Source organism: Delphinus delphis, chromosome 15 (genome assembly GCF_949987515.2).
Source record: "Delphinus delphis chromosome 15, mDelDel1.2, whole genome shotgun sequence".
Lineage (NCBI taxonomy): Eukaryota > Metazoa > Chordata > Mammalia > Artiodactyla > Delphinidae > Delphinus > Delphinus delphis.
The window spans coordinates 13,021,262-13,046,351 of NC_082697.1; the positions used below are offsets into that span (position 1 = coordinate 13,021,262).

Here is a 25,090-nt window from a genome sequence, read left to right on the forward strand (position 1 = left end):
ACCACCATTTCCAGCCATGTCCTCAGAGGGACAGAAAGAAGAGTAATGAAGTGGATGACCAGAGAGGATGTGCGGCTCCAGGACAAGGGACAGAGGGGCCACGTGGTATCCTGATGGCCTGCAAGGACTCGGTCCTGCCCTCCTGAGCCTGGGCCCCACCTCCTGCTTCCCTCTTCCTGCAGATGGCCTGTGTCCGGGCAATGCATCCCCTGCCTTAGGTCCAGCTGGTCTGACTGGATGTCTGCCCTGCTCCACCAGAAGTTACCTCAACAAGTTCCCTTGTTTTCTCCCATGGAGACAAGATCTCAGAGTTTCAGTGGAGGGATGCCGGTAAGAGGTGGCACCGGAGGGTTACCGTTTCTTCTGGCAGCAGGAGGGTGGGTGGTGAGAGTGTTCTCACCCGGATGGCCAGACGGGCCGTGGGGCAGTCAAGGCTCTTGGCTGGGAGACCCACATGGGTGACGTGAGCACAGTGGGCTTTCCCTGCAGGATCTTGAGCCCCACAGACTAGAAGAGACGCAGAGGACCAGGCGGAAACCACAGGACTCCGTGGGGCTAAGAAGGAACATCTCGCACCAGAACGGGCTGATCAGGACGCTGCCTGGGAAAGTGACCTCCTGCGATCCCTCTTCTGTCCTTCACTTGCTCAAAACAGAGTTCAGGAAAGAGCGTGTAGGGGCCAGACTTAGACCAGCGCCCACCCCTCAGGAAAGCCGGGTGGAGAGGGAGGACCTCGACCCTTAGCTTTCGTGACGGGACGTGTCACCAGGGGCTATCCCGCACCCCTCTTACCTGGGGGAGGAGTGATTCCCAAAAGGACGATTGGAGCTTCAGCGAGGGGATCCAATTGTGGGCAGCCAGAAATGATCCCTGTGCCACTTGGGACAGGACCACGGTGAGCCTTGGGTGCCGGGCTCATGTGAGCTTCCCCTATAGGGGCACCGGGGGGCAGGGGACACATGGTGTTTATGGAAAAGGCAGCTCTCGGGACTCTTGACTCCAACTGAAATGCTACAATGTACTCGTGGGGTTATTTCTTTTTACAATGAATATTTATCACTTTCATAGTAAAAACAATTTTTCATTTAGAAAATTAAAAAGCTACCGTCTCGGGGCTTTCCTGGGGGCGCAGTCGTTGAGAGTACGCCTGCCGATTCAGGGGACGCGGGTTCGTGCCCCGGTCCGGGAAGATCCCACATGCCGCGGAGCGGCTGGGCCCGTGAGCCATGGCCGCTGAGCCTGCGCGTCCGGAGCCTGTGCTCCGCAACGGGAGAGGCCGCAACGGTGAGAGGCCCGCGTACCGCAAAAAAATAATAACAATACTAACAACAATTTAACGCTGTGCGTCCTCATTCCTACTGTGAAGCAGCGGCCTGGGCTCAGTGGAAGAGCTGGGGTGTGCTGAAGAGAAGTATCAACGGCAGCAGCTATGAAAGTCTCTCCCCAAGGTGAGTGAGGAGGCTGGGAGAGGGGGCGACAGGGAGGGGAGAAAGGAGGGGAAAGATCACCCTGTCCCCCATCCACCTGTCCGCACCACCTCCACACAGGGAGGCAAGATACAGAGGAGGGTGAGCGGCTGCAGTTCAACAAAGACCTGAGGTCCTGCCTCCACACTGCCTTCTTCAAGGCAATGATAAACGGATGACATTCTGGTCATTTTTCCCCACAAGGCCTAACATCAAGAACCATGTCCTTATTCGTTCCCAGCCAAGGTTGTTTGGTAACTGCATTAGTTTGTTCATTTATTCATTTCATAGATATTTATTGAAGGTCTGCTATCTGCTAGAAATCCTGCAAGTGCTTGAGATGCAGCAATAAAACATACAATTCAAACATCTGCCCTTAAGAGCATATTGTCAAGTAGAAAGAAAGTGGCAAACGAAGACACAAAATGTAAGGGGTGTGTATCAGTTACATGTTACGTGTCGTCTCAGGTATTTTCAGCCCTACCGTCTCCCACTGTAGAAACTGGCTTATTGAAGGTCCACAGGTGTCCTATCACCTCCTATTCACCCCATCAGTGAGGGAGAGATCCCCCACCCTAAACTGCTGAAATAGCTAAACACACAACACCGAACACTGGACAGAGGAGCCTGACAGCAGTTTATTAGTCACATATACTCAAAGCCCAGGAGGCAGGACACTCCACGTCAAGCAGAGCCACGTGGGGGCTGCACCTGGGAACAGAGTGAACAAGCAGGGGCTGTGGGACGCAGGCTTTGTAGTCACAAGAGGGTGAGGTTGTCCCTGGTTCCCATGGGAGGATGTTATTGAGTTATGTGAATAATTCCATAGGCCGGCAGGGAAGTGAAACCACAGGTGGTGGCAGAGCTGAGACCTGAACACCTGCCCTTGGCTCAAGGAATTTCAATGATGCTTCCACATTTCCACTAAACGTTGGCATGTCCCTGAGGTTCTTCCACAAGAAGAAAGGATGGAGAAACTGTGTCAGAATCAACAAGCTGCGCCTGGATGACTATGATGCTTCCGATAAAAGTCTTTTTAACCTGAATTATCTGGGACATCCACCCTGCTTTCCCTTTCTCAGTCTATGCTGCTTTCATCAATCCTTGGACATAAATCCACATTTGCATCTAAGCCTTCTGTTTGTTTTCTTCTGCCCGTTGGAAGGAAGGCAAAGTAGGGGACATTTAATAACCTGCTTCTGCTCTCTGGTTCCATGATATTAATCTGACCACACAGGATCCTTAGTGCTTCACCATCACAAAGACTCAGTTTCATACATGAATGAATCGATGTCAAATGGGAGGGGGGGCACGTGCCATGTTTTCCTGACACCTCTTAAATGCGTTCTTATTTCATATTGATACAGATCAGGGGCCGTGGGTCATGCTGACGAGCTCGTGAATTACCTGCTACTCACCAACAATACAAGGTCCTGTTTTCCTGATGGAGCAGTTGATGTTGATTGCAGAGGATGTCCGTGAACTTGAAATTGTTTTGATTGTTGTTTACCCGCCGGGGACCTTGAGCTTGAGACCTTCCTACTCCACACAGAGGTGCAGATGACACACATGGTGGGAGTACTGTCGAGAGACATAAATTAGAGCAACTAGAGTGAGATGGAGAAAGAGAAGGATGCGTTACTAATTGGGGCATCATTACAGGGCTTCTGAGAAGCTAAGAGAGATACAGCATCAACATCGAAACCCCAGAAGTGACAGGCAGAAGTGACCACATCTAGAGCCAGAGGCCATGAACATAACTGACAGGCTTTATGACCCTGAGGGGGGGGCAAAATCACTCTGACGTGACAATATGCTAAAGTGGGCGTTTCATTGTTTTCCAGAAGCTGTAATTTTCAGATGATGACTTCAGGGATCCTTTAAGGAGGATAACTGATTACCCGACAAAGAACTTGTAGCATTTCCTCTTTACAGTGGAAGAGAGAAAAAGCAACAACTCAGCTCTTTCAAGCCGAAAAGGAGCATTTTTCAGAAAAAACATTGCAAAGTTTATAACAATGGGAGCTGGAGGAAACACAAATACATCTCGCCTTCTTGACAAATGAGATTTAATTAAGAGACTCTTCATGCTAGAAAACAAAGTCTTGCCTGTGCCATGAAGGGAAAAGCGACAGGCTGAGGGGGAGGGTGTCGCTGACAAACAGCCCTGCGTCGGTCCACTAATTATTCATAAACGTCCTTGTGATGGAATTCCACTGCTTCACCTATTTTTAGTTAATTCTCTATTTTTTTACTCCAAATGCTACTTGTGTTAATTGATGAAATAGTTAATCCAGACCACAATAAGCACAGATGAAACAGAGAGGCTTGGGTTTATCCACTCGAGGAATTTTAATAATTTTACACTTTGCAGGGATGTAAAGCATGGGCACTGAAGGTATTTGCACAGAGATGCACCCGTGTCTCCCCGCTCCCCACGCAGACCTGCAGTTTACTGGGATCTAAACCTCCCGGCCAGCTGGTGCTCGCCAGCCGACACCCCCAAAGCTGGGGGCTTCCATTCTGACCCTTTTGCCGGTCCCCCCAACCATGGTCCCTGTGATTCCAGGTGGTCCTGAGACTTCTCCTCAAAACCCTGCGTCAGGCTCAGTCCCAGAACAAGATACATTGCTGACTGACTCTGAGATCCCTGCTGGCCACGCCAGAGCTCCTTTCTGCATATTTCCTGACCATCTCTCTGATTTTCTCCTGAGTTGTGACCAAGGTCCTAAAACTGAGGTCTGCCATCCCACCCAGGTTCTGAGCCATGAAGCAGGCTGTGGTGGGGAATGAGGTGAAAAAGAACAGCCCTAGACAAGGAGAACTTCCCGTTACAACTGGAAACATCCGAAGAGGCAAATATGACCCCAGTCACACTCCTGCTTCAAACCTTCCAGAAGCTGCCCACAGCCCTTAGGATGGAGCCCAAACTCCCAGGCCCCTGCCCCTCACCAGTCCCACCTCCCACCACTCACCTCTGTGATCACTGGGTCCCGGCCTTGGACATACCAGGCTCCCAGCACCTCGGGGCCTTTGCACATGCTGTTCCCTCCTCCTGGAATGTTTCCCCACCCCCACCCCAATTCCTCACCTAGTTACCTGCAGCTCACCTGTCATGTCTCAGATGAAATGTCACCTCCTTGAGGGATTCTTCTGTGTCTGTCATTATCCCCGCATCCTGGCCCAGGGACCAGGTCAGTTCCCCCGAAGCTCCTCTCATGACACCACAGTGTGTTTCTTTCCCCGCAAAGACCACATGTAATGACATGAGGTCTTAATTAGCTGAGGACAATCCAAACAGATAAAAAGCCATTTGAGGCAAATCCAATTAAATTAGGTATCAAAGCTTCATAGCAAATGTTTTGTAATTTAACAAATATGTACCTGGGACTTACTTTCGGCCAAGCGCTATTCTCAGTAACCTACACATGTTGAATTGCTCAATCTTCCGTACCATGGATACTGGTGCTATTATCCCCATTTACAGGTAAGGATACTGAGGCTCAGGAAGGCTGCCCAGCTAGTAATTGGCACTGTCAGAGTTTCTGCTCTCAACCACCTCTTCTGAACTAAAGGCCTTGCCTAGAAAAAATGAAACTAAATCCGATGACAAATAAGTTTTTATCTCATATTTAACAACGTGTAGGTGATAGTGGAAAATGTGCCTTAATTCTCAGAGTAATCAAAGAATGAATCAAGCACAAATTTTTTACATCATTTTTCTGATAAAACTGTAGCACGGTTGACATCCTTCCCTCCAGGCTTGGCTTTTGCAGCCTGATCAAAGGAGCCTCATTTTCAGAAAGACTCAAGGGCTTCTGGAGCCTCCCCAGGGGTCTCTCCCAACCCTCTCAGCCCTCATTCTCTCCTGAAGAGCCTGCTTCATCCTCATCCCTGCTGGCTTCTCTTCTCCAGGGTTAATTGGCCTGAATCTGCCAGATCCTCATTGTTTGTGACTTTGTGGGTGATTCCTTCAAGGAACAGCCCCTGTGGTGTGACGATACGTACAAGCTCACCCGCAGCCCCACGGTGCCCCCCACCTCTGCTGTGAGACCCCCTAGTGGGGACCCGCCTGACCACTCATACTCGGTGGTGAGCAGAGGACAGACAGCTCTGAGAGCCAGCTGTGAAATGTACAGGAATTTTACTAACTGATAGCTTGGAATCAGCCATGGTAAGAGAATAGACACCATGGAAATCAGCAAACCAGGGTTTTTTTTTTCCTAAAGCACCAGTTTACAAACATACCACTGCAGTCTCATCTCATGTACAGCCCTGACTTTTGGGTGGAAATCCCTGTTATCAAATTTGGGCCCCCCCTCCCAGGGGCTCCCCCGTGCAGACCCACTTCACTAAAAGTGGGTCGTGAGCCCGGAACCCACTGTACTAAGACCACTTCTCCTCCTCTTCGCTCCATCCACTAACAGCCCCCTGGGCCTTTGTTCTAGGACAAAAATTCATTCTTTACACGGATGTGCCTTGAGGGCTCACTATGTGCCAGGAGCTGTCCTGGGTGCTGAAATTATTTGCCTCGGGGGCAATCGGATGCTGGGTGGTTCTAAGATCTCAGACCCATGACTCTAGTTGAATTCACCTATCAGACAAGGAAAGGGGTGTTACAGTTTGCAATAAATAGGCCTGTCCTTGAGGGTCAAGCACACACAAAAAGAAGGCGAGAGTCCAGCTCCGTGTACTATTCATCCTACCCTGAGGACCCACCTCTTCTGATCCCCACGGTGGCCAGTGGTCAGTCACTCCACCCAGTCCAGGACTGCAATGGGGGGGGTGGGGGGAAAGGAGGACAGGAGTCCCTCAGGATGATGTAACCTCAGAAAGGAGCATCTAAAATACAGTCAGGGGCTTCCCTGGTGGCGCAGTGGTTGAGAGTCCGCCTGCCGATGCAGGGGACATGGGTTCGTGCCCCGGTCCGGGAAGATCCCACATGCCGCGGAGCGGCTGGACCCGTGAGCCACGGCTGCTGAGCCTGCGCGTCCGGAGCCTGTGCTCCGCAACGGAAGAGGCCACAACAGTGAGAGGCCCGCGTACCGCACATAAATACATGATAAAATACAGTCAGACCCACCACCTTCAACTTGCTGGCTTCAACTGCCAGCAAACTGGCTCTGCCTGCTCAGTCTGCTTTCACACACGGCAACCGCTGCCTTCCCAGACTGTTGTTACCTGGATCTCAAGAGACCCCAGACCCCAGGAGGTATGGACAGAGGGGTCAGATCTGCCGCATCTGTTTGACTGTTTGATCAAGAGCCTCCTTGTTCTCCTTGCTCCAGTTTGTTCATGTCACACTTGACACGTCTTAGGCCCTGAATAAATATTTTCCTGAAGGAGTGACAGGAACTTTGTTTTGGGAAGGTGCTGCAGGCTTTTGACTTCGGAGTGAGAATCGCCTTCAATAATCAAGAGATCTTCCGTTTTAATTCATTCATCGAACATATTGTTTCTTTCTGAGATGTTGATTTGATCCCTTTCTTAGTTTCTTTGTCCGTGAGGGAAGCAGACAGCGAATTGCCTGAATACGGAGCCGTTAGTGGAGCTGCCATGATTGGCTAATTTGCTTCTCTCTCTCCCGTAGCGCAATCAGAGAGTGTCTTCACGGGAGGCTGGTTACGCTATGGAGCATGTCCTTTCCTTCTGCAGCTGCGGGTGGCCTGGAGCGGGGGCGGGGGAGGGGCCGGGGAAAGGTGGAGCATATCCCCACCGTTCACCCCAAACAAAACATCCTAATTCTCATGCACCAGCCACTACATTGTAATACAGCAGAAGGCGGAAACCTGCGTGCATCCTAACAGTCTTAGGAGCTTTTCAAACGGGGAAGGAAGCCTCTTAGTTTTCCTGGACTTGCCCTCTGAGCCCGAGGTTTAGCCTAGGTGAGAGGTCCAGATGTCCTTACCGATGTTTTAGCCTAAAGGACACAATTCTTCCTGCTACAAAGCTTTCTTTTAAAAAACAATAAACCATGGTCAGGATTTTAGAAATCTCTATGCTCATATAACTTTTGGCCCTCTCTTCTTATGACTAATTGGTTTAATCGTATTTCTTTACTGGACATCATCACCTGAGATGACCAGTTTTTATTTTGTGGCCAAGGGACAGGTTTTTGACTTCTCTAAGCCTCAATTTTCTGGTCTTTTAAAGGTTATTGTTAGAAGCAGATGAATAATGTAGACGGATCTATCGCAGGGCCTGCCTCAGATGTGTTGATCAATAAATTCCTGCCTTCCATCCTTCCTGCCCTCCTTCCATCTCTCCTTCATTCCATCCTTTTTTTTCCTTCCCTCTCTCCCTCTTTGCCTTATTATCCTTCTCCTGAATGATAGGGAAACAATTGCTCTTCAGATCTGTCTAGACCTATCCTTTGGTTGGTAAAAGCAAATGGTGTGTGATTCCTCATGTCACACAGAGGCAGCTGCGATAGGAGCTGTTTTTACAGGGCAGGCAGAGGGTCACAGGCTTGTCCCCAACCACAATTCCTGTTCTCTGTCTGATTTGTTTTATTTTATTTTATTTTCCCCAACTTATTATTCTGAAAGATGTTACAGCTCCAGAAAAGTTTAAAGAGTAGCACAATGAACACCCACATATCATACCCTCTTTATCTCAGTCACCAGCTGGTAACACTGAGCCATGCTTCCTTCAGTCTCTGTGTGTATTATTTACAATATGTGTCTGGATTTTTTTTTCCTTTTTATTTTTGCCTAAATCATTTGAGAGTATGGTACAAACAACACAGTATTTCATGCCCAAACACTTTAGTGTAGATGTCATTAAAGAAATGATCTCCTGCAAAATGTCTAATCATTTTTACCCTCATAATATTTAATGTTGATGCAGAAATATAGTTTAATATACAGTCCAAGTTTAGAGCTTTTTCCCTTAATTCTGTAATCCTATAAACAATCGTACCTTGCCTTTGGTAGTCATGACTCATCTCCTAGAACAATGAACCCTCCTTTCTTGTTTTTCATGATTTTGACATGTTTTAAAGATTTTTGTCTTGTACCAGAAAGCTAGGAAGTACTCAAAGGAGGATGGGGATAAATCAAGGAAACAGAAGCTGGAATAAAGGGGCTCCTGAAACAGTGCATAAAACATGGACCAGCTTAAACTGGTTTTGCCTCCTTAAGTAGGTTGATTGAGTAATCAAACCTTGAGTTATTTTACAGAGACAGCACTGCGCATGTGCAAGATAGGAACCCACGTCTCCAGGATGACCTCAGAACCAAGAATCTTCAGTCTACAGAACTCAAAGAATAGAAATGTTGCCACCTGAGCCATTTACAAAGTAAGAAGCCCTTCAATAAGGAAAATCTGGCTTCCAGCAGCATGAATAGCTTATACAGATTGATTCAAGACTAGCGAATCAGCTTCCAAGTTTGAAATTCCCCTATACCTTTAAATTTCCCCCTGAACCCAGGATCACAGAGATATTTGAGAGCCTTATGTTCCGTTTCCTTGCCAGTCAATCTCATAGAAAAAACTTTATTTTCCCGAAAGCTGGTGCCACAGTATTGGCTCCTATGTGTGTTGGGCAGCAAGCTATCACTCGGTAACAATTTTGGCAACAATTTTTGGCAGGTCTTGTGACTACCTGCCCAAGGCACTACAGTCCCCAGCAGAGTGTGCGCTCTCGTCACCAACCCTGAGTGGTCCATCAGACTGAATTTGTCTAGAGGGTTGGCTTTTGGGTTCCTGCTTCCCCCGCCTCCACAGTACTCCAGGCTCCTTGGTGCTACTTTCAATTTTGAGAGAAGAAACAGCTCCTGCTTCAAAGGTCTTTTGGGTGAGTAACCTCGTTAAAATGTGCCTGTGCCTAAGTTATTTAATAACCTCATCAGGATTGTGGGTTAGAGGCCCACCCTGGGGAGATTTTGTTCAACTTAGAGGTCAAAACTTTGGGTTGGATTCCCAAGGCTAGGACCGTGGGTCAGTAGGCCCACCCCAAAGAGACTTTATCAAGGGTTTAGCTGCTGAGATATTCAAACCCTGGGTTAGAGTCCCAGGCCTTTGGGGTCTTTGTCTAGGTTATCTATGTCTGATTGTTTTATTTGGTAGGAATTGGCTAATTGTGGTTAACTATTGGATGACAGCAGCAAAACTTTATTGAAGCTGCTTTGTGTCATTTTGCTCTGGTCATCCTGAGAGAAAAACTTTCCAAAATGGGGAATGTCAACAGTACACCTGCTACTTTAACAGGAAGAGGAAAAAAGGAAGAAAAATGTGATTGTACCAGTCAATCTAAGGAATAGAGTAGGCACATTGGGCTTCCCTGGTGGCGCAGTGGTTGAGAGTCCGCCTGCCGATGCAGGGGACACGGGTTCGTGCCCCGGTCCGGGAAGATCCCACATGCCACGGAGCGGCTAAGCCCGTGAGCCATGGCTGCTGAGCCTGCGCGTCCGGAGCCTGTGCTCCGCAACGGGAGAGGCCACAGCAGTGAGAGGCCCGCGTACCGCAAAAAAAAAAAAAAATGCATTACAATATACATTAGGTACAGACAAATACTGTTTGCTTCCACTTATACCAGGTACGGAGAATAGTCAAATCTATAGAGTCAGAAAGTACATCGGTAGATGCCAGGGACCAAGGGTGGGGAGGGGAATGGGGAGTCAGTGTTTAATGGGGACAGAGTTTCAGTTCAGGAAGCTGAGAAATTCGGGAGACGGATGATGGTGAGAGTGGCACAACAATGTGAATGTATTTAGTGCCACTGAACTGTACAGATAAATATGGTTAAAATAGTATGTTTTATATTATGTGACTTTTACCACAATAAAAAAACATTTTAAAAAATAAATAAATGGGAAATAGAAGGAGTAGAATCAGTGAAATGGGAGCTAGGAGAAATCCTCTATTTCCAAATGGGTGGTCAGCACAGATTAAAAAGCACAGCTGCGCGTCTTTAGAGTGATTTAACGAAAGGCAGACATTAGAGAGAAACAAGACAGGTGGGGCAATGTTACTAGATGAACAGGTATTTAAGAAGGTTGTAATTAAGGCAGTAACAGGACAGATTTTATGTAATTATTTGCAGTTTAAATAAGAAATATGGTAGTCAAATTGGCCTACATTTAGGCAATTGTAAAGCAAAGTAAAAGTCTTCCAAAATGCAAAGAAAACTTGGTAAGAATTTTAGTGGACTTGCTGAAAATAGCCCTTAATGGTTACACATCTAGAAAGTGGCCTGAGAAGGTCAAAGTATTTTGAAGATGGAGATTGTTTCTAATGCAGGTAGTATCTAACCATCATTTGGATACAGGACTCTATCAGCAAACGTGTGCTTGGTTCTGTTTGTACCTGTCCCTGTTGATAACAATATGGTGGTTCTAGCTACGTGCTTTTATTTGGTAAATCTTAACCTATTAAGTTCTTGGTGTTTCATGTGACCTCCTACTCTATATGGTATACTGGAGTTATGAAAAGGAAAATGGTTCTTTTATAACACTGCCTAGTCCCAAAGTCAGCTGGAGTTTGGGGGAAAATGGCCTGAAAATGGGTCTTGGAGTTATAATACTATTTTCCAATTAAATTTCTTTTGCAAAAGAGGAGAAAGGGGACAGAATTGATTTTTCTCCCCATTTCTTGCAAGGGAAGATCCTTTATACAATTGGACACATTTTGGGTTTTCCTCACTGAGAATTTTAACCCTCTTTTATATGAGCCAAACTGGCAGGGAGTTAGCCTTGAACTGCTTTTAGGTGTGTGTGTGTATATATATAAAAGAGGAAATTTTGCCAAGAGGGACACACACATTGGTGGTGCCAAAGGCCATGGGCTCTATGGAGGACTTGGGCTGAGTATATTCCGCCTGGAAATTGCCCAGACATCTAGATGAGCTTGTCTGTGATCTCTGCTGGGGAGGCAAATGTTTTGGTCCTCTACCAGGAGGACCAAATTGATTAAAGAAGATCAACTTCCTCAGAAAGGAAGTGAAGGTTTGGGTATTTCAACCTCTATGCTCTTGAATTCCTCTCTCAAGCTCATCTGGGTCTAAGGCTCCTCACTTTATTTTTCAAGGTGATGCAGTCACCTCTTCTACCCTCCTTCTCTTGGGGTGAGTTTTTCCAGGCGGCGAGTGAGACAGTCGGGGCTCTCATAGGCCCCTCTGCAATGATCAAGCCTGCCTTAAGTACATGGGGGAAACTGTTAGGAACCTCTGACCACATTGGCTACAGTCTTGGAACTGCTGGGATAGATTGCTTGGCGGTTGGGTACCATGTGTGATTTTTCAGGCCATGGTTCTCGACAACCACCTCTAATGGAAAGCTTCTCAGTGTTCCCTAAGTGAATCCTCAGACCCAGGCTGGTCTTCTTGGAGACTGTCCATTCTCCTTGGGGCTCCTCCAGGGAATTCGTACAGCCAAGTTGTGAATAGTTGCTACTACATTTGCTTGCTTCTTTCCAGAAACCTAACTAGGAGATGGAATTGGTTCCAAAATCCTAAGGTTCTTGCTCTCACACCTCTTGAGGCTGTTTGATTTCTCCCTGCATTTGGGGGGAGTAAGGGAAGGCCATGTTCTAGAGACTTGCAATCCATAGACTGTTCTCAGCTCTTGGGTTTGAAACCTAGGATCCTGACTAAGCCTTTGACCTAGGGGTTGCTAGCTCATGCTTTCTCCAAACCTCCATTCTCAGAGTGGCCAGCTAACCCCTCAGAACCAGCGCCAAGGTGGAAAGCACTTGAGGCGGAAGCCCGGGTGCTTCCTATAAGGGAATAAAGTGTGCTCTGAGACATAGATTGGCAAACCCTGGTGCTTTCCTTCAGCTCCCAGGAATTCAAGGGTTTTCCAGGTGACGCCAACTTTGCTACATCACATGGACAGTGAGTTTCTGGTAAGACTGCTGGTTGACATTGGGCCCAATTCATGAAGGCGAGGAAGAGGCCCTTGCTAAACGTGGCTGTTCAGGCTCTTCTGTGGTTTTGCTGGCCAAGAAGTAAATTCTCTTGAGCGCTGCAATGCAGGAAACCCACTCATCCAACTGCAAAGCTCAGACTCCACTAAGGGTGTGTTTTTCTTCTGAGGATGGACGCCCACAGAGAGACCTCCTGGCTGTCCTACCACCAGCTCTGCCTTGCCCTGTGGCTATCCCTCTTCTAAGATCAAGAGAAGGCAGGGGGGCTTCCCTGGTGGCGCAGTGGTTAAGCGTCCGCCTGCCGATGCAGGGGACACGGGTTCATGCCCCGGTCTGGGAAGATCCCACATGCCGCGGAGCGGCTGGGCCCGTGAGCCATGGCCGCTGAGCCTGCGCATCCGGAGTCTGTGCTCCGCAGCGGGAGAAGCCACAGCAGTGAGAGGCCCGTGTACTGGAAAAAAAAAAAAAAGAAAGAAAGAGAGAGAAGGCAGGTACAAGTAGTGGGCTTACAACATTCGACCTCAACTTGTGTAAATTATTTTGTATGTTTTTCAGCAGCAAAATGAAACTGGCTGTTCATCAGAATGAGGATTTGCAGGAGGCATGTAGACCTATGGTTCAGGGGGAAGACCCTCAGAAAGAGCCTGTCTTGCCTGAGTTAGAGCCTAATGACCTCAACTTATTACATCTGCCTCCTCCTTGGGTGCCTCCTGCGGTTCCCCTACCATATGAAGGGGGAATCCCTGTGAGTAGCTGAGGCTTCCAACAGCCCTCCTCAGGCCACAGGTCCAGCCCGAGCCCTGAGCCCTTCCTTACGAGACAGTCAAAAGGAACCCGTCTCCCCTCCCCACACTGGCTGGGGTACTCAATTAAACCCAGGGAGCCCTCTGCCTCAAGCAGGGCAATATCTTCTGAGACCAATGCCTGCAGGTCTAGATGGTCAAGGTCAACCCAGGGGATGTGTATGTGTGCACTCCCGCTTTTCTACCTCTGAATCTATATAACTGAAAAAAAAAAACATTTAAAGCACAGCTTTCTATATGTGCCTGAATGCCCTATTTCTTTATTGGGGTAATATCTAACAAAATTAAATGACTTTCTCACCAGGGAAAAGTAGGCATTAAAGTACTCCCGGATCAAGCCCATGCTCTCTGAGCTGTGCTGTTACAGTCAGGAGATGAGCCTGAACCACAAGCCCCTAAAATTCTAGAAAAGGTAAGCACAGAGGCCAGGAAGGGCCAAGACGGCTGACTGACCCAACAGTGGTAAAACTCTATCCAGGCACCAAAGCTCCAAATTTAAAGCAATAGCCTTTAAAGAGGCAGGTAAAGAACGGGATAAAGCCTCCGCTAACCACATTTCTTAAATGCCAGTTAATCCAATCTTGTCGATCCCCATGTAACATTCCAATCCTGCCCGTACAAAATCCCGGACTGGAGATACTCGTTGTACACAGGATTTGAGAGCCATGAGCCAGATTGTAGAAGATACACATCCAGGGGTACCAAATCCTTACTCTTCGCTTACAGCTTTATCGGGAAACTTGTGCTGATTTATAGTTCTGGACTTAAAAGATACCTTTTACCGTAAACCCTTAAGTCTTGAGTCTCAGGAACGATTTGTCTTTGAATGGAACGGTCCAGAGACTAATATAAAACAATCTTTTTGGATGGGACTCCCACAAGGATTTAAGAATGCCCCCATCATCTTCAGGGGAAGCATTAGTCAAGGACTAAAGTGATCTCCAATTCAATTAGGGAGTTGTACTCTGATAAACTAACTGCTAGTAAAACTAAGGAAGCTTCAGACCAAAACATAATCCTCACTTTAAAGTTTCTGGCCGACCAGGGGTATAAAGTCTCCAAGGGGAAAAGCACACATTTCTCAACCAAATGTAGAATACCCAGGATTTGGGTGATCAAGAGGACAAACTTCCTGGTGGATCAAAAGGAAGCGTTAGCTAGGGTGACTGTACCCACCACCAGAAGCCACTGCGAGGATTCATAGGAATGCCTGGGTCTCGTTGTATTTGGATTCCTGACTTTGGACTCGTGGCTAAACCACTACGGGAGGCCCTTAAAGGAAATGACAGTGAGCCATGAAGCTGGATGGCAACATGCCATAAGGCATTTGATAGAATCAAAAAGGCAAAGAATTGGAGTCTAGTCTAGCAGACCTGACCTGACTGATCAACCTTTTAGAAAATCTAGATATGGAAATGTTTATGAAAGGGAGCAGCTTCATGGATTGGGGACTCTAAGGCCAGGGATGCAATAGTAACTCATCAGGACGTTCTAGAAGCAGAAGCCCTCCCTCCAGTTACGTCTGCCCACAAGGCAGAGCGCAGAGCCCTCACAGGAGCCCTGCACCTTGGAGCTGAGAAAAAGGTGATGGTTTATACTGCTGTTAAGTATGCCTTCTCTGCCGTGTATGTTCACGGGACCGTAGGGAAAGAGATCTGATATCAGGAAGGAAAGAAAAACACGCAGAGGAGATAACTAACCTTATTAGACTGTCATAATGCCAGAGGAAGTAGCTGTAGTACATTGCCCAAGCCACCTAAAGACTGATAGTTATATAGCTAAAGGAAATTGGCTGATCAGACTGCGAAACAGGTGGCCAGAACCAAAACCCAGATCCTAAGGCCCTAGCTTTCATCCAAAGTGTGGACCTATCCCCGTTTAAGCCTCAGTATTCAGAAGCGTACTCTACAGACAGCAGACAGATGGGGGGTTTCATGCTGACTGTCAACTTCCATGGTGATCGGTACCAAACAACCAAAGAAGACTGGATGTATAAGATGTATAATAAACCGGGACAAGTGCTTATACTCAAGCATTTAGTGGAAAGAATTCCGACTCATCTGTATCACGGAGCCGTTTTGGGAGGGATGCAACCTTACACTGGCTACAGAAGTTTATTGCTGGCCCACAAACGCAAAGGACCATCCAAAAGGTGGCACAAAATAGAGACCATCCTAAAACTGGGCCGCCCCCAAGGATCAAAGCGGTGTAAACCCGAGGGAGAAAAACAGGAGATTGGTAAATAGACTTGACTGTTACACCAAGAGCCACAGGAAGTTAGACATCTGCTCGCATTTGTGGCCATCTTTGCAGGATGAGTCAAAGCTTTTCCATGCTGGACGGAGAAGGCTTCCAAGGGAACAGAGGCCTTACTAAGAGAAAGCATCCCTTGTTTTGGGTTGTCTCCTTCAATTCAAAGTGACAGAGGAGCTTTTGTGGCCAAGGTACTCAAGGGGTGTTAGGGACCCTCAGAATATAATGGAAGTGACATGCGTCATGGAGACCTCAGTCTATGGGAAAGACTGAAAAGATGGATCATATCTTTTTTTTTTTTTTTTTTTTTTTTTTGCTGTACGCGGGCTTCTCACTGTTGTGGCCTCTCCCGTTGTGGAGCACAGGCTCCGGACGTACAGGCTCAGCGGTCATGGCTCATGGGCCCAGCCGCTCCGTGGCATGTGGGATCTTCCCAGACCGGGGCACGAACCCGTGTTCCCTGCATTGTCAGGCGGACTCTCAACCACTGCACCACCAGGGAAGCCCGGATGGATCATATCTTAAAGACAGTTGCCTAAATGTCAAGAAACCAGCTTAACTTGGGATAAGGTCTTACCAGTTGCCCTGCTTCGAGTAAGAGCAACTCCTAGAAACAAACTCTAATTGAGCCCTTATGAAATGTTATATAGGAGACCCTACCTTAAGAGTAAGTAGTAGTGCAGTCTCGAATGATCATGTTCTAAAAGAATTATTGTGACATGTTTGCATGGATTCCCAAAGGAATAAGGTCTGGTTTTGAAGGACTGTTATAATTAGACATCATAGTTCTGTGTATCTTGTGTTAAACCTCTACTCATCAAATCTTGTACTTGGCTGTCTCCTAGATTTAAAAAGTGTTCCCCCACTTGCATGATGATTGCCCAAGACTTAAGAGTTCAGGGTGAGACTCACAAATATTTACAATTAAGTACAAAACAACTTCATTTCTCTTATAAAAAGCCACACCTCCAGGACTTCCCTGGTGGCACAGTGGTTAAGAATCCGCCTGCCAATGCAGGGGACACAGGTTCGAGCCCTGGTCTGGGAAGATCCCACATGCCGTGGAGCAACTAAGCCCATGCACCACAACTACTGAGCCTATGCTCTATAGCCTGCGAGCCACAACTACTGAAGCCTGCGTGCCACAACTACTGAAGCCCAAGTGCCTAGAGCCTAAGCCACCACAATGAGAAGCCGACGCACCGCAACAAAGAGTACACCTGCTCACCACAACTAGAGAAAGCCCGCGCGCAGCAAGAAGACCCAACGCAGCCAAAAATAAATAAATAAAATAAATGTATTCTTTTTTAAAAATCCACACCTCTAATTAGCAGGAAGCAGCTAGAGAAGTCATAGCCCTTATTTCCCTCAAGATTGAGGAATATACAAAGAAAAAGGAATGGAAACGGCTCATAAAACATTGACCAGCTTAAACTGGTTTTGTCTCCTTAAATAGGTTGATTAATCAAACTCTGAGTGATTTTACAGAGACAGCACTGTGCACATATAACACAGGAATCCATGGCTCCAGGATGACCCCCAAACCAAGAATCTTCAGTCTGCAAAACTCGAAAGAAATGTTGCCACCAGAGCCCTTTAGGAAGCAAGAAATCCTTCAATGAAGAAAATCTAGCTTCCAGCAGCACGAGTAATTTACATGGACTGATTTAAGGCCAGCCAATCGCCTTCCAATTTGAAATTCCCCTAACCCCTTAAATTTCACCCTGAGTCAGAGAGACAGAATTGAGCCTTGCCTCCTGTCTCCTTGCTGGTTGAACAAGCAATAAAGCTCTTTCCTTTCTCAAAAGCCAGTGCCACAGTCCTGGCTTCCATGTGTGTCTGGCAGTGAGCCCTTGCTGGGTAACACTCCCACTGGTGGCCAAATTTAGGAATATTTGCACATAAAACAATTATAGGAATGGATGTGAATACGTGGACTAAAAAACATCCTAGTCCATAGTGATCTGAAAATAGTGATTAGGAGAAGAGACCCTTCTCCTTCATGGAGGAAGGCCAGCTAATAAATGTACAAGGGTTGAAAGAGGTGGAAAGTCATTATTTGCAACTATCAGTGTAATCAACCTTAGTGCAGACCATCAGTGAACCCCAAAACCATTGGGGGAAAGATTTGGGGACATCCTTGGATAGCCACAGGATCCCAAGGTATCACGTTACTTAGCAATTACAAAGGGGAAAAGGATTCTATACAACAGAGACATCTGGTGAACACCACCTTAACCAAGGACTCAAACCTGACATCCCAATGACAGATGAATGGACATTATGAGGCTCCCTCGGCCTTAATCTACCAGGAAACAGTCACACTCACCCATTCTGTGGGACGTCCTACAGGCCAGTGGGCCGGCTCCTGTCTGACCTCGCCTGGGCAGTCAACAGACACTCCCTGCTTTGAGCTCTGCCTCGTGCCAGGCCCTGTGCTGATGCTGGAGATGCAGAGATGGAACCTTGTCCTTCAAGGATGGAGACGATGCTCAGGAGTCCGTGTCCGCGGGGCCTCAGGCATTTGGATGACCTTGAAATGATTTCTAGATAACTGCAACTTCTCCGCCAAAAGGAAAAAGGAAAAATACATATAGTTGTTGTTTTCTCCTCTGGATCAAACCAGACGGGCTGGTTTCAGAATCATCTGTCACTAGAGAGGCGCACTCAGGAGCAATCTGTGGGCCCTTGGTCACCCCATCAAGCGAGACGGCTGGGGTAGCTGGGACCGTTACCATCACGGCTGCCATCAGAATCTGTGGCTGTGACATCATCACAGGGCATCAGCCAGGCACCCGCTGGAACAGGAGCTTCTATCAGCGGGTCCGAGCCCCTCTGCAGCGCCGCTGCTGTTGACAAAGCAGACCTGGCCACAGATGGCAGCAGCCTCAGAACCAGCCGCGAAAGCAACGGGAGGAAGGTCTGCAAAATGACAGAGTCAGATCATCCGGTCTAGAACCGGGGATGTTTAAGGGTTCTCAATCTCCTGCTCTACAGGCAGATCTCTGAGCCTTCACTCATTCCTTCTGCACATATGTCAGGAGGACCAACTATGTGCCAGGCACAGCTGAGGTCCCTGGAGATGCAGCAGAGAACAGATAAAGACCCAGGCTTCGGGAGCTCGTGATCTACAGAAAGAGATAGATAGTGAGTGACAGCTCAGGACAGTGTGCACAGCACGCAGCAGTGTGGCATGTCCCCTCATTCCTCACCATCTGCTTATACTGTTTCCTTTAGCTAGGATGCCCTCCCAGCACATCTGCATGTCCAAATCCAACTCATCCTTCAAGGACAGTTTAGCCTGCTCTTCCCACCCCTAGGATCCCCCATCACCACTGCCCAATGAGCTTCCCAGCTGAAAATAAAATATTTTCTCCGAGCAACCAGAGCAGTCCCCTGGTATTTCTCTCCCCTCTCATAGATTATAGTTGCTTTGTGTAAAAGAGTCCTCGTCTTCCAAATCGTTATCAACTGAGTCCCCAGAGTTATTACAAAGTTGTATAGAGCAACGAAGCCATCACAGTCCAAAAGTGCCCACTAATGAACTGACCGCTTATAAAATCTCAAGTCCACCCCCGCCGATTCACACCAGCCTGTCTCCCCTGTATCAGCCACAGCCATGTCCTCACAGGCCAGTGTCTCTGAGGATGACACAAAAACATCTACCTACATAATGTAAATAAATGAGAACCAGTTTCAAAGTGCAAACGCAAATTTGCAAAGGCTACAGCCTTTCATGAATTTCATGAGTGTTGGGTGAGAACAGCTTGTGAAGCCATGGATACGTAGCAACAGGGCAGTTAGACCAGTTAACAATGCACCAGCCGATGAGTGCTTTCAAAGAGAGTTACTTGTGCTATGAAGGAATTAAGAGTCCTTTGGGGAAATCAATCAGCCCTGAAATATTTTGCAAAACTGAACTTCCTTTGTTCAAACTGACCATGACATGTGAGGTGCAGGAAAGTTGCAGGAAAACGACACCTCTCGAATCAGTACTTCATTCTCTGTTGTAAGTATCAGTGGATGGTTGCAATTAAAGCATCGGTTTTGTTAAGTGTAAGAAAATATACTTCCTTTAAAACTTTCCATTTGACTTTTGAAGTTAAAGTCTCAATCACACCCTCCTTCCCCTCATTTATTTTGAGTTTTGGAGTCCCTGTCCTCAGTAAGTTCACTTGAAGGGAATACTTTTCCTGGTTGACAAGGACCTCCCATGCTTATCTCCTATTCCAACAAAAAATAGTGAACATAGAATGGACATTGTTCTTCAGCCTTGAACATAGTGGATGCCAACTAATGTGAAATGGACAAAAAAACCAACCTGAAGCATTCCAGTTCGCTCTGCTTACTCAGGCTGGTTAAAGAAGAAAAAGTTCATACCCAAGACTTACCATCCTGTGCAGAAAACAGAATTCAGGGCTCTGGCAGGGCTGCTTCTCTGGCTGAGCCCCCCCAAAACTACCAGGAAACATAAGAGGACAGTTTGAATCCCTTGGAGGCTGAGCTGTTTAAGAAACGATGCCAGCAAAACAGGTTTCCCCCATGCAAGAGGATTAAAGTTAAATGGATCCCATCTCATGCCTCACATAAAGTTAAATTCTAATGAGTTAAAGACTTCATTGTGAAAAGTAAAAAATCTTAAAGAAAAGGTAGGATAACGCAAGTTACAATACAGAATCTGTAAAGGAGAACTTACAGATCGAGAATGGGAATCCAGAAGGTAAAAAAGAAAAAGACATATTTGAATAATAAATTTTTGTTTCTTTGTTCATTTGGTTTTTGTGGCTGCACCACGCATCTTACAGGATCTTAGTTCCCCGACCATAGATCGAACCCATGCCCCCTGCAGTGGAAACGCGGAGTCCTAACCACTGGACCACCAGGGAATTCCCTTGAATAATAAATTTTGTACGTATTCTATAAACAGTCTACATATAAACTATACGTCTCAAATTATGTGCGAAGCAAATAATAAAGGATTAATTTCTATAGTCTACAGAGCACTCTTAAGTTAATCAGAGAAAGGGACAAAGGTTATAAAGAGACCATTTGCTCTTTCCAGAAGTGCAAATCCCAATATTAAAAGGAGAGAAGAAAAAAGAAAAACAGTAAAGGAAAGAAAGGAATAAGGAAAAGATGTTTGAATTCACTAGCAGTCAGGACATTTCATATCCAGCTGTGAGTTATGACTGTACTTAGAAGACTAGCAAAAATTTTAGAGGGCTATAAATCTCATTGCTAGCTGGGCTATAGAGGTAAGTGCACTCTCCTATACTCTAGTAGAAATGTGGAATATTAGTCCTTTCTGAAGGTAGTCTGGCAATATTTAGTACATTTTTTTTAAAGTACAGACACTGTATGTATACACCAAGCTCTTGAGCTACTGGAAATCCATCCTATTTGTACCAATAGGTACAGAAATACTTCCTGTAGCATTATTCAAATGGCACAGAACCAGAAGCAAACAAATTCCCTTTTCTGGAGAAGTAGCTGAGTACTTTGCAAATATATCCATCCCGTGGAATATTGCAGAGCCATGAAAAGAATGAACTTTAATTGGAGCTATAGGGAGGACTTGAACGTTTCTGCAAGTTATTGAGTAAGAAAACCAAGATGCAAAAAGTGTGTAACACCATTTATGTAAAACAGTGACTCCCCACTCCCCCAAAATGCCCTTTATCATCTGTGTGTGTGTGGAAGAGATGCACTCTGTAAGATTATGGGATTGTATGAGTGCAAAGGGAAACATGGAAGGATATGTATTTTGTTTTTTTAATACAGATTATCTTTGGAGATGGAGATAGCAGAGGTGAGGGGAAGTGGGGAGGAAAGAAAGTGTCCACCGTAGGCAGCGTGCCCCGTGTGATCCCATTCATGTGTAAGTACGTGTGTATACATAATAATGCCAACAAATAATAACCCATCTGGACTCAAGGTGAGGAAGGTGAACCCAAGTCTTTATCTGCCTGAGACGATGAGGAAGCCATAAATGACAAGGGAATCTGAGCCAGGTCTCAAAAGATAAATGAGGTTTTGACAAGCAAAGATGGCGTCAAGAAAGAAAGATGGAAAGAGTTCCTGGCAAAGAATCCTTTTAAATAAAGGATTTGGAGAAGAGAGAGTGTTTTATTCATTCTACAAAATTTATTGGAGCCTATGTGGTAGGCGCAATTCTAAGACGGCACCCAAGACTTCTGCCCTTAGTGTGTACACATCTTAGTGTATAACATCCTACCGTTCAGTGTGGGTGGAACTTGTGAATAGATGGGATTTCACTCCCAGGATTATGTGTATATGGCAAAGATGAAGAGATTTTGCAGATGTAATTAAGGTCCCTATCAGTTGAACCTGAATGACTCAAAAGAGAGATGACCCTAGGTGGGTCTGACCTAATCAGATGAGTCCTTTAAAAGAGAGCCTAGGACTTCTCTAAAGGCAGAGATTTGAAGCCAGAGAGGTGCTCTCCTGCTGGCCTTGAAGAAGCAAGCTGCCATGAGTTCTATAACTACAAGGAAATTCATTCAGCCAACAACGACGTGCACTTAGAAAACCCTGTGCCTCAGATGAGACCCCAGTCCCCTCTAACACTTTGTAGCCTTTGAGACCCTGAGCAGAGGTTTTCAAAATTGAGATGTCTTTCTTTTCATACACTTTCAAAATATCTGTATTTCTTTTTATGGTTGCCTGCTATTTGGCAGGGAGCACGGATTTTCCATTAATGGCAATGACAGAAAGTTGCTTTTAAAAATCAGCTTTTTTGCAGTATAATTGCATGCAATAAAAGGCACCAATTTTAAGTGAAAATTTTGAGTTTTGACAAGTGAACGCAGTTATGCAACCACCATGACAACCGTGATATAGAACATCCCATCACCCCAAAAAAGGTCCCCCCTGCCCTTTTACAATCAATCTCTTCCCCCAACTACTAGACCCAGGAAGCCATTACTCTTTGTCACTTTGATTTTGAGTTTTATAGAAATGTGTGTACATGAAATCATACAGTACATAGTTTTTGTGTCTGGCTTCTTCACTTAGTACCTGTTAATGGGCATTTGTGTGTTTCAATTTGGGGTTATTATGAATAAACCTCCTGTGAACATTTGATGACCAATCGTTATGTGGACGTATGTTTTCGTTTCTTTTGCATAAATACTGAGGAGTGAGAATTTAAGTCAAACGATAAGTGTGTGTTTAGCTTTATAAGAAACTGAAACTATTTTTACATAGCAACAATACCATCCGAATTACCACCGGAATTGTAGGAGTGTTCCACATGCTCCAAGTACTTGCCCACACTTGGTCTTGTCAATCTTTCTCACTTTAACAATATAATGGGTGCATAGTGGTATCATATAGTGATTTTTGCTTTGCATCAACAAAGATGTTAAGCATCTTTTCACGTGCTTAGTCCCATTCATATATCATCTGTGGTGAAATGTCTGTTCAGATCTTTTGCCCTTTTATTATCAGGTGCTTTATCATCTCAATATTGAGTTGGCCCCCATAGTTGCCACCATCTAATGTGACTTCCATTAAAATGTCACACTGCATGGCAAAAGGGACTTTAATTGTATTGGAGTATAGTTGTTACGATGTTGTGTTAGTTTTAGGTGTACAGCAAAGTGATTCAGTTATACATATACATATATTCATTCTTTTTTAGATTCTTTTCTCATACAGGTTATCACAGGATACTGAGTAGAGTTCCCTGTGCTATACAGTAGGTCCTTGTTGGTTATCTATCTTATATATAGTAGTGTGTGTATGTTCATCCCAAGCTCCTGATTTATCCTTCCCCCCACCGTTTCCCCTTTGGTAACGATAAGTTTGTTTTCAATATCTGTAAGTCTTTTTCTGTTTTGTAAATAAGTTCATTTATATCATTTTTTTAAATTAGATTCCACATGAGTGATATCATATATTTGTCTTTGTCTGTCTGACTTACTTCAATTAGTATGATAATCTCTAGGTCCAAATTGCTGTAAATGGCATTATGTCATTCTTTTTTTTAATGTCTGAGTAATATTCCATTGTATATATGCACCACATCTTTTTTATCTATTCCTCTGTCGATGGACATTTAGGTTGATTTCACGTCTTGGCTATTGTAAATAGTGCTGCTATGAACATAGGGATGCATGTATCTTTTCAGATTATGGTTTTCTCCAGATATATGCCCAGGAGTGGGATTGCTGGATCATATGGTAGCTCTATTTTTAATTTTTTAAGGAACCTCCATACTGTTCTCCATAGTGGTTGTACCAATTTACACCCCCACCAGCAGTATAGGAGAGTTCCCTTTTCTCCATACCCTCTCCAGCACTTATTATTTGTAGACTTCTTGGTGATGGCCATTCTGACCAGTGTGAGGTGGTGCCCCACTGTAGTTTTGATTTGCATTTCTCTGATAATTAGTCATGTTGACCACCTTTTCATGTAAAAGGGACTCTATAGATGTAATTAAGCTTACTAATCAGCTGACCTTAAAGTAGGGAGGTTGTCCTGGGTTATCCAGGTGGGTCCAATGTGATTACATGAGCCCTGAAAAGCGGAAGACCGAAGGCATGGAGAGGCAAAGCACGAGGAGGACCTCGCCCACCATTTTGCCCACTTGAGGATGGTAAAGACCACATGGAAAGCATGAGGGGGAAATGAGTTCTGCCAGCAACCAATGAACTTGACAGAGGATCCCGAGTTCCAGATGAGAATCACAGCCTCCGTCAATACCTAGATTATAGCTGGTACGACCCTTCACAGAGAACCCAACCATCATGCTGGACTCCCGACTTCCAGAACTAGGAGATAATAAATAGCTGTTGTTTTAAGCCATTAAATTAGTGGTAATTGATTAAATTACCGTCTCTCTACTAAAAGCAAAAAAACTCACAAAAGTTAAATTAAGAGATCGACATGTTTCAAGAAAAAACATAAGTGCATTTGTGCATGTGGAATTGAAGGATTTACCATGTATTTACCAAGCAAACAAAACGCACTCGTGTGAAAAGCTACAGCCCGCCCGCCGTCTTCACACACACCTCCCACCCGGCCCCAGAGGCATGTGAATGTGTGACTCCAGTTTCCAGAGTCTCTGGACACTAATTTCTCCTCTTCTCTGCTCTCACGATGAGACCAGGAATCTTGAGGCCCTTCATTCAGGGAAACCTACTCACAGTTTCCAAAAGACGTCATCCCAGCGGGAGCCAAGTCTCTATTTGGAGGTGTTCTCTTCCATTCTTTGTTGCTTTTTCCTTCTTGGACCCGGGCGGCAACTCAAGCCTGCCCGCTTCCCCAACATGTTAACACAGACAGCCTGCTTCCCCAACTAGAGAGGCACATGCTAGCTTAATTACAGCGAGGGAGACTCAGTTGCTATTGAAACAGTCGAGTGATAGACAAAACCCTTCATTTGGGAGGAAAATTAGTTGTACACAAACAGGAACACATTTCATCTTGAATTAAAAGCTGCGACACTCCCTTGGCAGAGAACTCGGGCTATTTGTTTTCTTTTCTGCCTCCGTCTCCTCCTCCCCTGAGGGAGTTTCTTGGCAATGGGCCGGGCTTTGAGGCCCCACCAGGGTCCCTCCTGTAATCTCCCTTCATCGGCCAGCCGTCCTCTTGCCTTTGTGGAAGCTTCAGTTGCCCCAGCCCACCTGGAGCGGGACCCTCCCTCCCAGCCCTGTCCCTTCCTGTGCCCGGTCCCCT

General features: G+C 45.9%; 1 long non-coding RNA gene across 1 annotated transcript; it reads right to left on the reverse strand.

Moving 5' to 3' along the window:
- Positions 1 to 2,921: 2,921 nt before the first annotated feature.
- LOC132438459 (uncharacterized) lies at positions 2,922 to 25,090 on the reverse strand. The gene is made up of 3 exons (XR_009522197.1): positions 24,559 to 25,090; positions 4,577 to 4,748; positions 2,922 to 3,047 (listed from the first exon to the last, which is right to left on the reverse strand). It is a non-coding gene; the product is annotated as an uncharacterized lncRNA (long non-coding RNA).